This window comes from Coloeus monedula (genome assembly GCF_965178545.1).
Source record: "Coloeus monedula genome assembly, chromosome: Z".
Classification (NCBI taxonomy): domain Eukaryota; kingdom Metazoa; phylum Chordata; class Aves; order Passeriformes; family Corvidae; genus Coloeus; species Coloeus monedula.
Genome location: NC_138822.1, coordinates 77,088,629 through 77,102,310, shown reverse-complemented (window position 1 = coordinate 77,102,310; position 13,682 = coordinate 77,088,629). Strand labels below are relative to the sequence as shown.

Below are 13,682 nucleotides of genomic sequence, written 5' to 3'. Positions count from 1 at the left end.
CACATCCACCATCCTCAAAACATTAAACAAAACAAATGGAGTAGAAACACATACTGTGTTTTCCTTACTCAAAAGCAATCTCAATATGGTCCCTGAAGTATTGTCCTACTTCCAGGAACATTACTTTAATCATAAGAAATACAAATGAAAAGTTCTAGATTAAACCAATGCCACATGCAACAAAACTGCATAAAGACTTCCTCTCTCTACAGCTAACCATTAAAAATATTTAGGAACATGGTAATAACTAGTGAATTCAAATCCTACACCTTTAACCACAGGACCACCTAATAGACTGAGATAAGCACTCCCCCCCCCCCCCACTAAAACATGTCAAAAAAAGTACAACCTGATGATGCAAATCTGGACATTAACAAAGTATTTGTGTTTTCTTCGTTTAACTTTAGATTCACATACTGAATGATTCTGCAATACCAGTTCCACTGAACCTGCATCTCCTACAGGAATAAACTGTATTTCCTGTATGATATAGCAGAAAAACAAAACCATAAAGTTCACTATAGGAGTATTACTTCAGGCAAACCTTAAGTTTCAAGAAAGATCAAAGCCCTCCCAACATGGGAAACATTTCATTGTTTTTAATGCAAAATGCTACACTCAGCCAGGTTAAGGACTCCTCCAAGCTCATCTGTTTGAAGACTGATTTAAGAAGCCTGGGGAGAGAGGGGAAAAAAGCTTGACAATTTTACCTTCAAAAGAAGCCACAATATCATGCAGGTTTCACAAAGACAGCCGGACAAAAAGAAAGAGAATTTCAATAGAATTGAGAATAGAAACAACTCCATCCAAGGGAACTGCACAAAGTTGTTCATGTAACCTATTTTACAGGTTTTACAATGTAAAGAGAACATACGTAAAATAATATGCTCGGCAAAGTATTTATGATGTAGTAAAAGCAGTCTGAGCAAGACATGAGATCTTAGGCATCAGACTGTACCACCTCTAAAGTGCCTGTCTTTAGTCCCTGTTTACTCCTTGAAGCTTTGAGAAGTAATGGGCAGAGAAGGGCTGAGGGTACCACACCTGTGGAAGGAACGGCCTTGCAGGAGCCCCAGGCGGATGGGGAGTTCCGACAGACTCCCAGTGCAGGTGGCCAGAATCAAAAGAGTGTAGACTTTCATGTTAGAGCAAAATAGACAAAACCCTTTGTATGTTTTTTTTTTTAAAATATGAACCTGAAGTAATTGCAAAGGAAGCATTTCACAACCTTTCATCCCAGCTCTCACTTTAATGAATGTAACCTGTTTAGGGAAGTTATATGAAAAGCAGTGCAAGTCCAAACTAGGTCTTCTCTGAAAAGCACAGAGGACCCAATGGGCTAAGAGTAAACAGATTGTATCAGAAATAAACCTAAAATTCACCAAAAGCTTTAGCAGAGTAACAACACTGCAGAGGACATCACTTTGGTTTCCTCTAGCACCTTCCACTCAATAATTCTGAAGTCTACAAATACAACACAGTTTCTCTAATCTGTATTTTACAAAGGGGACAAGTCACTTGTCTTCTCTTTTAGCAACGTTACACAAGGCTGTTGCAAAGCACTGAACACGGGTCTTCAGTCTTGCTCATGTGCTTCAACCAGATAAAAAACAAATATAAATAAAAAGATTCATAAAAGATCCAAAGTTTTACTCCTAGTCTTTCATGAAGTACCTATTCCAAGAACTGGTACTAAATGTGACTGAAACTGCAAGGAAACATTACTACTAATAGTAAGACTATCAATGCTGATTATTAATAAAGCATTAACAGTATATGACACATATGCCTTTCAAGCACTGTTCATCAGCACATTACTTTGCTATGACCAGTATCTATAGAGGAACACCAGCAACAAACATAAAGCACACAAAATAATGGCATTTTACAATGAAATCATCACCTAAAATAAAAGTTCATAGAAGAAATATAGAGCATCCACAATCTACCTCTAGGTTCTAGAGCAGCAGCTTCAAAAAAATGGAAGAGACAAACAAAAAAAAAATTTAAAATAACAGCTTCTGGTAACAGACAAGAATATTTTGTCGGTTTTCCCCCTAGCTTCCCTAGATTTTAGTGATGAGTCTCTAGCTTCCATGTCCCCTCAAATGACCAAGCCCTTTTGTAAATCATAGCACCAGGAGCTTTATGGAGGATAGGCCAAAACAACTGAAAACAGTCTAAATTTCAGAAATTTCGCGGTTTTTTACTATAGACAGTGTTCAAAATCAACACACTGATAAAACTGCAACTAGAACAAACTATAACAGAGCTTGTCCAATTCCCACTCCTCCCAATCTCCAAGATTACCAAGATTATTGAGGTTATAAACACAGAAGCCAGCTCATTTTCAGGAGTCACAAAACATCATTAATCCTGCAAAGTGATTTAGCCTTGCTTGCTTTCAAGTTACCTAGCGTAAGGTCAAAAATAAATTCTTTAAACAAGCTAGGTCAAACCACCACAGAGAGATTGGGCCCAGGTATAAATACTGAGTCAGCCAGGTAGGAATCCAAACCCAGATTCCATTAGAGAATGTGATACAACCAAGGGAATTGCTAAAAGGGCCTGGTAAATATTAAAGAAGCAAAAGCCAGGAGGCTGAGTTGCTGCCATTTTTTGTGAAGGGCTCTGTTTCAATAGCAAGCACTGCTCCTCCTCCCTTCCCTTAGCTCACATCCAGCTCCAATTTCTCTACTTGGAAAAAAACAGCTGCTCTCAAGCTAGTTCAGCCCCTCCATTCCCCTTCCACAGCTTCCCCTCACACAGCTCTGTAGCAAACCCAAAGTTTCTTGCTCCACAAGACATCCTGTTCTTCTGAACACAACCAAGAGGGCTCTGTACATCCATGCTCCTGGTGCTAACATACCTTCAAGAGAGAAGCTTCAAACCAGTCCACCCTGCTCCCAGGTGGCACCCAACAGCACTGCAGACATTCCAGCACAAGCTTTTAAACCTATTCAACATCACAGAGTTCAGATCCTTGCTATCAGACTCAAACATGCACCAGGTCCTTTCTATAATGCAGCTTCTTGCACAGGAATGCCTATCAGTTCACTTCCCTGCTGCAATTTTCTTCAGCAACAGGAGAAAACACAGAAGAGCTTTTTTTGTTGTTTTTAAAGGCAACGTAAGTCAGACCAATAACGAAGCCCTGCCCTGACACCCAATTCCAAGCAACCACGCACAACCGATGACAAGGAAGGACTAAGGTGGAGAAGGTTAACAGAGGGAACGGTTCATTCATTGTCATGTCCTCAAGTAACCCACTGTAGCTGCCGAGATGTCATTGTTTGTTAGTAGCCGTGACCCCCCCCCCCCCCACCACTACCACCAGCGAGGGAACACCCGCGAAGGGAATGAGCAACGACAACATGGAAGTAAAGCCCTGCGTAAGTCACAGATCAATACTTCATCATCCACTTGTTCACTTCTCGAGCTGCCACCTCCCCTCTCGCCTGACTCCTGCCGCTACCCCCACTCCTCCTCCGGCTGCTCCCGCTTCCCTCACACCCCCCCAAGCCAGAGGCACCAACCCGCCAGAGGGAAACCCTCGGTGTACGAGACGAGCACCTCCGAGATGAGATGAGATGAGAACCCCTCCTGGAATGCGGACGGGGTGCAGGACCCCTTCCCGCGGATGTCAGGGGGTGCAGAGAGAACCCACCTCTCCCCCTCCAAGCGGGGCTCCCCCTCCCCAGCCAGGTGGGCGCTGCCCGCACCCGCGGCCCTGCTGAGAGGGAGAGGAGGGGGACGGAGCGGGGGCGGGGGGACGGCGATCTAGGCCAGGGCGAAGCTTCGCCGGGGCGGCCGCCACGAAAAGTAGGGCAAAGCCGCGCCCCCCCCAACCCGTCGGCGGGCGGGCCGGGGCTGGGCGGCCCGGGTGGACACCGACCGACCCGCGGACCGAAGGGCCGCCGGCCGGACAAAGCGGGGCCAGGCCCGCGGGGCCGGCTGAGGCGGGGAGCGGCCGCGCGCGAGGACCGTTGGCCGGGGACGGGTGAGGGGGGCCCCGCGCGCCCCCCGCGCGCGCGGTACCTGCCCGGTGCGCTCACAAAGCGGCGGCGGCGGCGCCCGCGACCGTCACGTGACCTCCCCCTTCCTCCTCCTCCTCCTCCTCCTCCACGCGCGCTCGGGGTCGTTCCCCCTCCCACGTGACGCGACGCGACGCGACGCGCTCGCGCGCAGCCCCGCCCCGCGCCCCTCACGCAGCGCCAGCGCGCGCCCATCCACCGGCGCCTTCTTCCGCCTCTGCCTCCCGCCCCCTCCCGGTGACCACGTGAGCAGCGCGCGCGGAGGGAAAGCCCGCCCCTTCCCTTCTCCTTCGTGTGGCGGAGGCCCCGCCCCTCCGGCGCGCGGGGCGGGGAATGGGCGGGGCAGCGGAGCCCTGCCCGCGGGCGCCTCAGGGACGCCGGGAGGGACCCCCTGAGGGACCCCGTGAGGGACCCCCATGAGGGACCCTGTAAAGGACACCCAGAGGTCCCCCCGGGAGGGACCCCATGCGGGGCCGCGGGAGTTAACCTGATGCCTTTATGTTTTTCAAGTTCTCTACTGCTTGGTGTGTGTCTCTGAAGTTTTTTGCAGCCTGTTAATTTCTGCCCTCTCATGCTAGGTAGACATAACAAAGCCTCTCCGGCCCTGCTTTCCAAGGACACCAAGACTGTCCTAGGCCAAAAGTATAAACCAAAGAGCCGCTAAGGGTGGGGGGGTGGGGGGGGGACAACTGAAGCTTTAATTGGAGAATTAACCCTGCTATGCAAATGAACCAAACCTGTAAAAGAGTGAAGAACTCGTGACCTGAGGTCCATCTTGGGGTCCATTTTTGAGAGTGGCTTCAGGCTCCCCAGGGGGTACCTTTGAAGGTCTTTCAAATAAATACCTATTTTATTCCTTTACTCCTGTCTAGTCTCTGTTTCTAGGAGGCCTCTCAAGGCATCAAACCCACGAATGACCTCCTGAGGAAGCCCCCAAGAGACCCCATGAGAGTTCATGCCAGGGTTCCTCTGAGGAACCCCCTCAGGGACCGCGTGAGGAACCCTGTGAAGGACACCATGTGAGGCACCCCCTGAGAAATCCCCCTGAGAGATCCCATTACGGGGCCCCATGAGGGACCCCCGTGGGTTAGGAACGGGGCATTTTGGAACCAGTTTGTACTTACATTAATGTAAACGTCTCCTTCTCTTACTAGGGTGGACACGGGGAGGCACCCTGTTGACATGGAGAAATCTAGGACAAAGGATAGCTGCACTACAGGAGGAGAGTCAAGAAGAGTATGGTGGGTACTAATGGAGAACAGTGAAGGGCTGACAGAGCAGATGTGTGTTAGAGAACTTAGTGCGGCTTCTGGCAGCCTAAACTGAACTGTGACAGAACAGATGGCAAGAAAGGATAGTCAGTAAAACTTGACTCCCTGAGATGTGGAGTTTTGGGTTGTGTGAGTCAGGAGAAAAAAAGAAAAAAAACCAAAAAACCAACACAACCACCCCACCACACACACACCCCGCCCTCCACCGCCATTTCTTCCATTTAGGCTTTTTCCTGCTGTGCATTTTTTCCATTGTGTACAGCACCTCTGGTTGCCCAAAATGCAGTGGTCCTTACCGTTTGGGCATCACTTCTTCGCAAGGCCTGACATGTTAAAGCCTGTGTGGAAGTTGGTCCCTGCTTGGTGCTGAGCAGGCAGGGCTGGTGAAGGTGATGTTCAGACTCTTCATCCCCTGGTGCCACCAGTGATGACGTCCCATGGTCCTTGACCTTTGCTGTGGTCTCATATCCTTTACTGCTGTTTGCTCATCCTCTGTCCCTTGAGCCCATATTCTCCACGTAAGTAGAAAGGGCATGAAATCTGATTTTACCCCACACACTATCTGAAAATTAATCGGTGTTTTTCATGCTTCTGCCTCCTCTGCATAGAGTAGATGGATTTAACCAGTCTGCATCCTTGATGCTTACTGCATAGATGCGCAGAAGCTACAAAAGATCCTACAGCTGAGGAGCTGCAATATCTCCCTGTTCCCATTTTTTTCAGTAAGATAGAGGGTCCTTTGAACTAAATTGAAATTCAGACCAAACAGTGCACAGGTATTGTTGATTTTCTTGATGCAGCTGTTGATATTCTGTTTTATTACTATTGCAGGGGGACAATTAATTACCACTGTAAACAAAGTTTCACAAGCTTTGTGACAAACATGTCTGCAGCTCCATAATCTGTGTGGATTTAATCAGTATTATTAGCATTCTTCCATCATGACTTGGCAATCCTTTGATAATCAAGATGGAAATTTAGTGTGCGCACAGAACAACAAAGGCTGAGAGCTCTTGGGATGCTGTTGTAAGATGGTGTAGTGCCAGCTGGAACGTGTCTCTGAAAATCACACAGAATCCAGCCTAAAAGCATTTGGAATAGGAGAAAACTAAGCCAGGATACCAAGACCGAAGTATTGTAGACTCTTTCTGCTGTACATGGATTAGATATAAATGAGAAAATGGCATACTGCACTGACAAAGCTTCCAGAGAAGAGCTAAAGCAATAAACTGGTGGAGGCTTGGGAACAAAGACCTTCACTCCAAATATTGATCAGGAGGAATTTCTTCCTGAAAGGTAGTGAAGCGTTTGAATGGACTGCCCAGGGAGGTGGTAGAAATGTTCAAGAAATGACTGGACATGATACTTAGTGCTCTGTTCTAATTGACAAGTTGCTGATCAGTCACAGAATGGACTCGATCCCAGAGATCTTTTCCGACCTAAATGATCCTGTGATTCAGTGCATCAGACTTGGAGAGAAGACCCTGCACTAAACACAGCGAAGGTTTGACCAGGCCTGGCAGGCAAATTCTACCTAGTGCCTGTGTCAGGACTCTTATCTGCTGTTACAAGGATTTGCAGCCTCTTCAGTTTTCCAGCCAGTAAATAACAGTCTGGTGCAGGTGCAAATCCAGATAGGCCACAGCTTACTGCAGGATTGTTCTCAGACACTTTCTGCAGATTTGTGAAATAGGCTGCAGTTCACATACCACAGGCTGGAAACCACTCTTCTGGTACTTTGGCATTCTCCTTGCCTATCACATTTGTGAGTGGGGAGAACTGCTTGTGTTAAGAATATTGCCCTGTTCCTAGTTCAGGAGTCTGCTCTACTTCTGTGTTGCAGTCAGGAATTGAAACCATCTCTTCTCCACAGGCTCAGGCAGTACTGTCTTCCCTCTTGCTAATGCTCTCTCCCATTTTCCACACTACCAACCCTTCCCCCTTAGGCTCATTGGACAATTGGTCTGAGCTGAAGTTCAGAGCAGTTTATTGCTATTTATTCTGAAGTTTTAATTTTCTTTGTGCCCTGTTTTTTCTTTTTTACATCACTTTGTGTCATAAAATATTGCTCTTCTCTGCAAACTGGTCTCACAGCCCTGACCCTGATGACACCTGCTTCAGCAGCACTACCTTTCTCCAAAATATATTGCAGTAGCCTCAGAGAGTCAACATAATTCAGGTACACAGGCTCTGCAAGGGAGAGGCTCAATATGAAGAAACCAATCTTGACTTTCAGATTTGAGTTGAGTTTGCAGGGAATCTGTGTAGAAGCCCAGAAGACAATGGGGCTAATCTCAAACACTGATAGCTGGATGGCTCTGGAGCCAGCCAAGGATTGTTGTTACTAACAGCCAAGGATTGTTAGCAATAACACACTGGGAGAATGAACAGAATGTGGCTGGAGAACGGCCCACATGGAGGTAGAACAGCACATTTCTGGGACAAACATCCTTGTCCTGGCTCCTGGAGATAAGCACAATGCAACACAGCCCAAGTGTAGGAATGAGGTCGAGAAGCAGGCATGGACTGTAGGGGGATGTGGAGACCACCAAATACCCTGAAGCCTCCAGCCCATTTCTGGAAAGGTCTGGGAGAGCGGACTGTGCACAGTAACTGAATTACATAGAAAGAGAGAAATTTACCTCCAGTGCACAGAAACTCATCCGTAAAAAGTACCCCCACAAAGCCCAGGTGTGTGTGCACCCCAGGACCCTGCACACCCCATCAGCTGCATCAGCAATGGAGCCAGGATTGGTGATCTCTCTCTCTCTCCCCCTTCCCTTCTCCCCCTCTTTGATACATCGCTTTCTCTTTCTCTCTTCCCTTCGACCTCTGTCCTTTATCCTAAACCCACTGCCATGTGCTTATAGGAGGTCAGAGACTTAACAGTTTCCATGCCAAGTGTGTAATTTAATAATATAACTTCGTAAGACTTTGTGGGCCCTCTGAGTTTTGCTGTTTCTTTTGTCCACAAGCATCTGTGAATCTTAGGTGCTCCCTTCTCCTGAAGGGTGGGATGCCACAATCTGGATTTCTCCCTAGTTATAGTGGAACAATTCAAAATCTGAGATGAAAAGTGGAGTTCTGTTGGGGTTTTAGGAGCTCTCCTGGATTTTTTTTCTGTTAAAGGAATTTTGCCCACACATGTTGCCAGGGGGACAAATGGCTGGATACTTCAGAAAAACAAAAGAGCTGGCTGCTCTTTTTGTTTCACCTGGGTGTGTGGGCAGTTAGGTCTCCTGCATTCAGACAGAGAGGGAGTCTTCTTTCTTCGGCTGCTTTTTTTTCTGCTGGAGAAGCCCCGGGATCCCAAGCCCACCTTCCCTGCCGCGCTCAGAGCCGGGCTGTGGCTGCCCTGCCCCGCCGCTGCTTCGAGCCTTCGCTGCATTGTAGCCGTGCTCACCCTGCCTGCCCAGACCTCCGGGGGGGATTCCGTTTGGATACATCACGTCTGACACCCGGGATTTGTGCTCATCCCTGCCATTCCAGCCTGCCCTTCCAGCCTGCTGTTTCTGAGGGTCCGGCCGGACACCGGGATCGGCTGCCCAGGGGTTTGTGAAGCCTTTGTCCCATCCCTTCCCGGGATCCCAGGCCGCCAGTGCCGCGTGCTCCCCGAGCTCGCTCCGGAGCGCCCCCTGCAGCCGCGGGGGAACCATCGCACCTGCCCTGCTCACCGGGAGCCGCCAGCGCCCCTGCCGGCTGCGAGCGGAACTGCACCCGAGGGGAAAGGGCCCGACAGCCGAGAAGGCTGGCACTGGGGTTGGGATTGTTTGCTGTTACTGCCATAGTTATTGCTGTTTGTTTGACTGGTTATACACGTATAGATATATAATAGTAAAGAACTGTTATTCCTATTTCCCACATCTTTGCCTAAAAGCCCCTTGATTTCAGAATTATAATAACTCGGAGGGAAGGGGGTTGTATCTGCCATTCCAAGGGAGGCTTCTGCCTTCCTTAGCAGACACTTGTCTTTCAAACCAAGACAAGTTCTCTCAGGAGAACTGTTACAAGGATTTGATAATAAGAGATGTTATCTTCGGGCATACCTGGGATTGCTGCTGCATTTAGATGTGGAGTGAAACTCGTGAGGATGCTGCCATAAATGGAATCTAATGTGTTAGATTGTGTTGATTTGCCTGCCCAAGCAGACCTTCAGCAACAATTGTACTTGAAAGGGTTGCCATTTCCATTATGAAAGCAAGCCCTTCTGCCAGAGGTACCATTCACGATGTTGAAGGCAGGAGGGATAATGATATCATTGCATCCAGCCTTCATAAATCCCAGGCCATTAAAATTCCTAACATCCATGGTCTGTGCTAGTCCATCAAGCCTGAGCATCATCCTTGGAATTTGTGTTTGGCTGCTTATCATTCTTTAGTCAGTGTGTGCCTGGAGACAACCCTCTTCTCCAGGTGGTCCCTGCAGACCTTGATCTAAGTTTTCTCATCTTGTAGTTTTACTGTATGAAAAAGGTGATGCATTTTCATATGACCAGAATCTGAAATTGTTCTGCACAACCACCTTAGCCCTAACTGTTATTTTTCATTCCTCCAACTTTTTTCAGAAAACATTTTATCTGCAGTGAATTTGTACTTATTTCCAGATTGTCGAGACAGTTCCATGTGTCTGAACCTGATACTGATCCTGCAGAGCCTTGCTTAAACACCTGTTCGGGAAGGATGTTGGCAGGGGTTCCCCTGTGTAGTGCCTGCTCTTCTAATGGTGAGTGCTGAGTTTGTTCTGTCATATCCCCTGATTTCATTCCGTGATGTGCCTGCCCACTGCTACCTCTACCAGCGAAGTTGTTTCTAAGAATTAAATTAAATTAATTCTAATTAAATTAAAAGGTTTTTGTTAAACAGACTTGTTTTCCATACAACACGGTTGTTTGGCATTAGCTGTGTATCTAGCCTTGAATTATCTATTTAGTCCTTTATCGGTTTTCCATTATTTTGTCTGTGACATCAGAGAAAGTAGTCTGCAGATGTCTGGTCACTTTGTTCCCTGCTCTAATAATGTCATGCTTCCCACCTCTTAAAATTCCCCAAGATTAAAATTATCTCCAAGAAGCCAGAAGTTTCCTTGGCCAGCTCTGAAAGAACTTGGTGGGGCAGGGTTGGAGTAGATGATCACTGAAGGTCTTTTAAACATCCTTGCTCTATATTGCACACTGCCTCTTGCAGCACTTAGAGACCATCTGCCTTTAACAGTTGGATTTTAACAGGCCTTGTGGAATCCCAACCCTCCCTTACTCCAGGTAATACAAAGGTTCCTGTAGCAAATGGTAACAAACTAATAGTGTTGTAAAGTGGAAGCTGGATTTGCACCATTTGCTGGTTTTCCCCCAAACTTCATCTTAGGATAAATTACAAGCATTTTTATCCTGTGATACATTGAGGAGAATGTTTTGAATAGCGTGTCCAAGGATATTTGCCAACTCTGGTTAAATGTCAGCCATCTGTTTTCAGTTTTAAAAGGCCTGTTTGTAGATGCAGCAACCGGCAATGGCAGGAACAAAGCAGTGAGCTTGGGAGACCCCAGGGAACTGCAGGCTGGTGAGCATCCACGCAGCCCTGCAAAGGTGATAGAGCAAATAGTACTGAAATCCTCAAACACTGAGGACAAGAAGGTGACTGGCAGTAATCAGTATGGATTTACACTGGGGAAGTCATGTCGGGCTGACCTGGTCACCCTCTGTGACAAAATGACTGCCTTGATAAATGAGGGGAGAGGAGGGGATGTTGCTCAGTTTGATCAAAGCTTTCAGTGGTGTTTTCTGAAAGAATCTCATAGACAAACTGATGGACTACAGACTGAGTTTATGGACAGTGAGTCGGACTGAGAACTGCAGAGTTCAATGGGTTGTGACACAAACCTCAACTGGCACAAAGTCTAGCTTGAGTCTAGTCACTGGTGGTGTGACCTAGGTCCCGGGACCAATACACATTCAAGCTCCAAACGCTTCCCTTCTCTTTAAGCAACAAGTTGAGCAGCCCAGAGCATAGGACTAAAAGCTTTCCCCAAAACCAAATAAACTCCAAGTGCAACGACAAAAGCCTAAAAGGTTAACAGGGACAGTGGGGTTTTTTGGAGTCAAAGCCTATTTATACTGGTAAAAAGCTGAAGTTGGCTTTCTGTAATTAACGGGAAAGATGCTCCTATAAATACACATGGCAAGTCATCATGACTCCTAGAATTTATTTCCAGGAAGGAAAAAAGTCTACATTAAGTGTTTTTATCAGATAGCAAGATCGTAAGTTGTAGCTTGATAGCGCTCTGCTGGCATCCTCACTGGCTGGCTGCAGTCTGGTGTCCAACAGCCCTCAGCAGTAGGACACAGGCTGCCCCCATAGCACATGAGGAAGTGAATCTTGTTTTCTTAGTACTGACCAACCTTTCCTTACCCTTTTGGCTCAAAGACATTTCTTAGGGCTCATATACATGGAGAAATTAGCCAAAATTGCTCCCTAGGTGAATACTTGCCTAGAACACAGCAGTTATTTGGGGTGGAGTTTTACAGCAACAGTGTCAGTCTGTTTCCCCAAAGACACCTTTCGTCACATTTTTTCCAGTTGTCTAGAATCTGTAAAATTTCTATTGTAGCTGAGTCTGTGTGCTTCACATTCAACATGCACCAGGCACTGCAGTGGGTTTTAGAGGGGAAACCCCTGGGACAGGAAAACTTTTGACAACACAGGGGAAAAAAACCCACAGGCACTGATTACAGGGGTTACAAATCTTTCTGCTGACACTTCAGCATCCCTGAAGCATGACCCTCGCTATGTTTATGTCTTTGGCCCAAATAGTTCAAGCAGTGTCTAGCTGACTTTTTGATTGCAGCTCTGCACTTGAGGCCTGTAGCTCCTCTCTCACCTCTGCCAGCTCATGGTACACCTCAGTGAAGAGGAAAGAGTAAGACCCTCTGTGCAGGGCAGTACTTTGGAGCAGCTGACCCATAGCTCCCAAAAGCCATATTGGACACGTGGTCCCTTGAACCTTGTAGAGGGCTGAAGCCCTCCTGATATTTGTTCTACCAGAGGAGGCTTGAGAGGGACTGAGGAAGCTGGGAGACAAAATACAGAGATTTTTGTTTTCTAATACATTATGAAGTTTCTCACTTTCAATCTCTGAAAGAATGGGCCACTCTTGCCCAAAAAACCGTTCAAGCACTGCATCCTAGCATCTCTTTATTTATTAATTCATTTACTGGACCTTGAAAGCACTTCGAATTCAAAAGACTATCCTGATCCTCCATTCAGAAACAGATGGGATGAGTACAGCTATGGCTAGGAAGAACTAAGAGAACAGTGTGAAACTATTCTCAGTCCTGTCCTGGTTTAGCTTCCTCCTTGTGCAACAGCGGTGCCACCAGCTGGCAAGAGCTGAGGCTCCAAGTCACAGAGATCAGAAACAAAGTACACTCAAGAAGGTAAGTGATGACAGCCAAGCAAACCTGCAGCAGCTGGGCTGGAGCTGGAGGCAGGCAGCAGATTGAGTGTTGAAAGGGGTAATGTCGACTGTCACATGTTTGTAGCATACAGTGAAGGCATAGTTGATAACAGCGTAGACCAGCTGCAGGCTCCAGGCCAAGGAGTGCAGTGGATCTCATCTTGATTCCACAGACAGGAATGACAATGGCCACACATGCACATGCCAAGCATGGCCAGTGAGAAAGCACTGAGGGAACCTGAACTGTTTGGCAGAAGGAGTGAAGACTCTGGCCATGAAACAGTTAAGAATCCTTTCCCAAAAAAAAAAGGTGAGCTGCCTTACATAAGAGAACAAACTGATTAATCTGCATGGTGAATTGGAAAGCAAGGGGACCTGCAAGACAGGTGATGGACAAAATAGATGAATGCTAAAATTAGTTGCTCGGGACAATTTAGACTTTTATTGCTGAGATTTAAGCTGGACATGCATATAAGAAGAGCTCAATGAATACAACCGGCTTCGGAATTCATGAAGTCATTTTTGGTCCTGTGAGTGAGTTCACAGGCCCCACCCCATCTGAATGCTATACTCAGTGGAGTATCTGAGGCAGGTGGGCAGTTTGTAACCCTGGTTGCCAGAGCCCTAACCGATCCTCTTCTGTATATCTCCAGGGCCAGGGGCTTTGGTTTTTCTTTGCATCTCTCAAACAGTTTGGTTAGAAGGCTCAGTGGAATGACAGTATAGTGCTCCTATGTCTTTTTAGAGTCTCCGCTTCCAGCATTCACAAACATCAGTAATGCCTACTACAAGGAGCAGAGATGGTGCCACTGGAGACATGGTCACCCACCTAGCTTAAAACCCTTTACTTACAAAGCTTAGTTTCTCCATGATCATGGGAACTAGCCCCCTAGGATGAGGCCAAGGATGAAGACAGGGATGCAGAAGC

At 47.2% G+C, this 13,682-nt stretch overlaps 1 protein-coding gene across 2 annotated transcripts in view; it reads right to left on the bottom strand.

The window, feature by feature from the left end:
* UBAP2 (ubiquitin associated protein 2) overlaps positions 1 to 4,088 on the bottom strand; it is a 185,177-nt gene extending 181,089 nt beyond the window's left edge. For both annotated transcript variants that reach the window (XM_082301874.1, XM_082301875.1), the window contains exon 1: positions 4,039 to 4,088. The gene's annotated coding sequence lies outside the window, so the exon portion shown is untranslated. The remainder of the gene's footprint in view (positions 1 to 4,038) is intronic.
* Between the last annotated feature and the right edge of the window lie 9,594 nt (positions 4,089 to 13,682).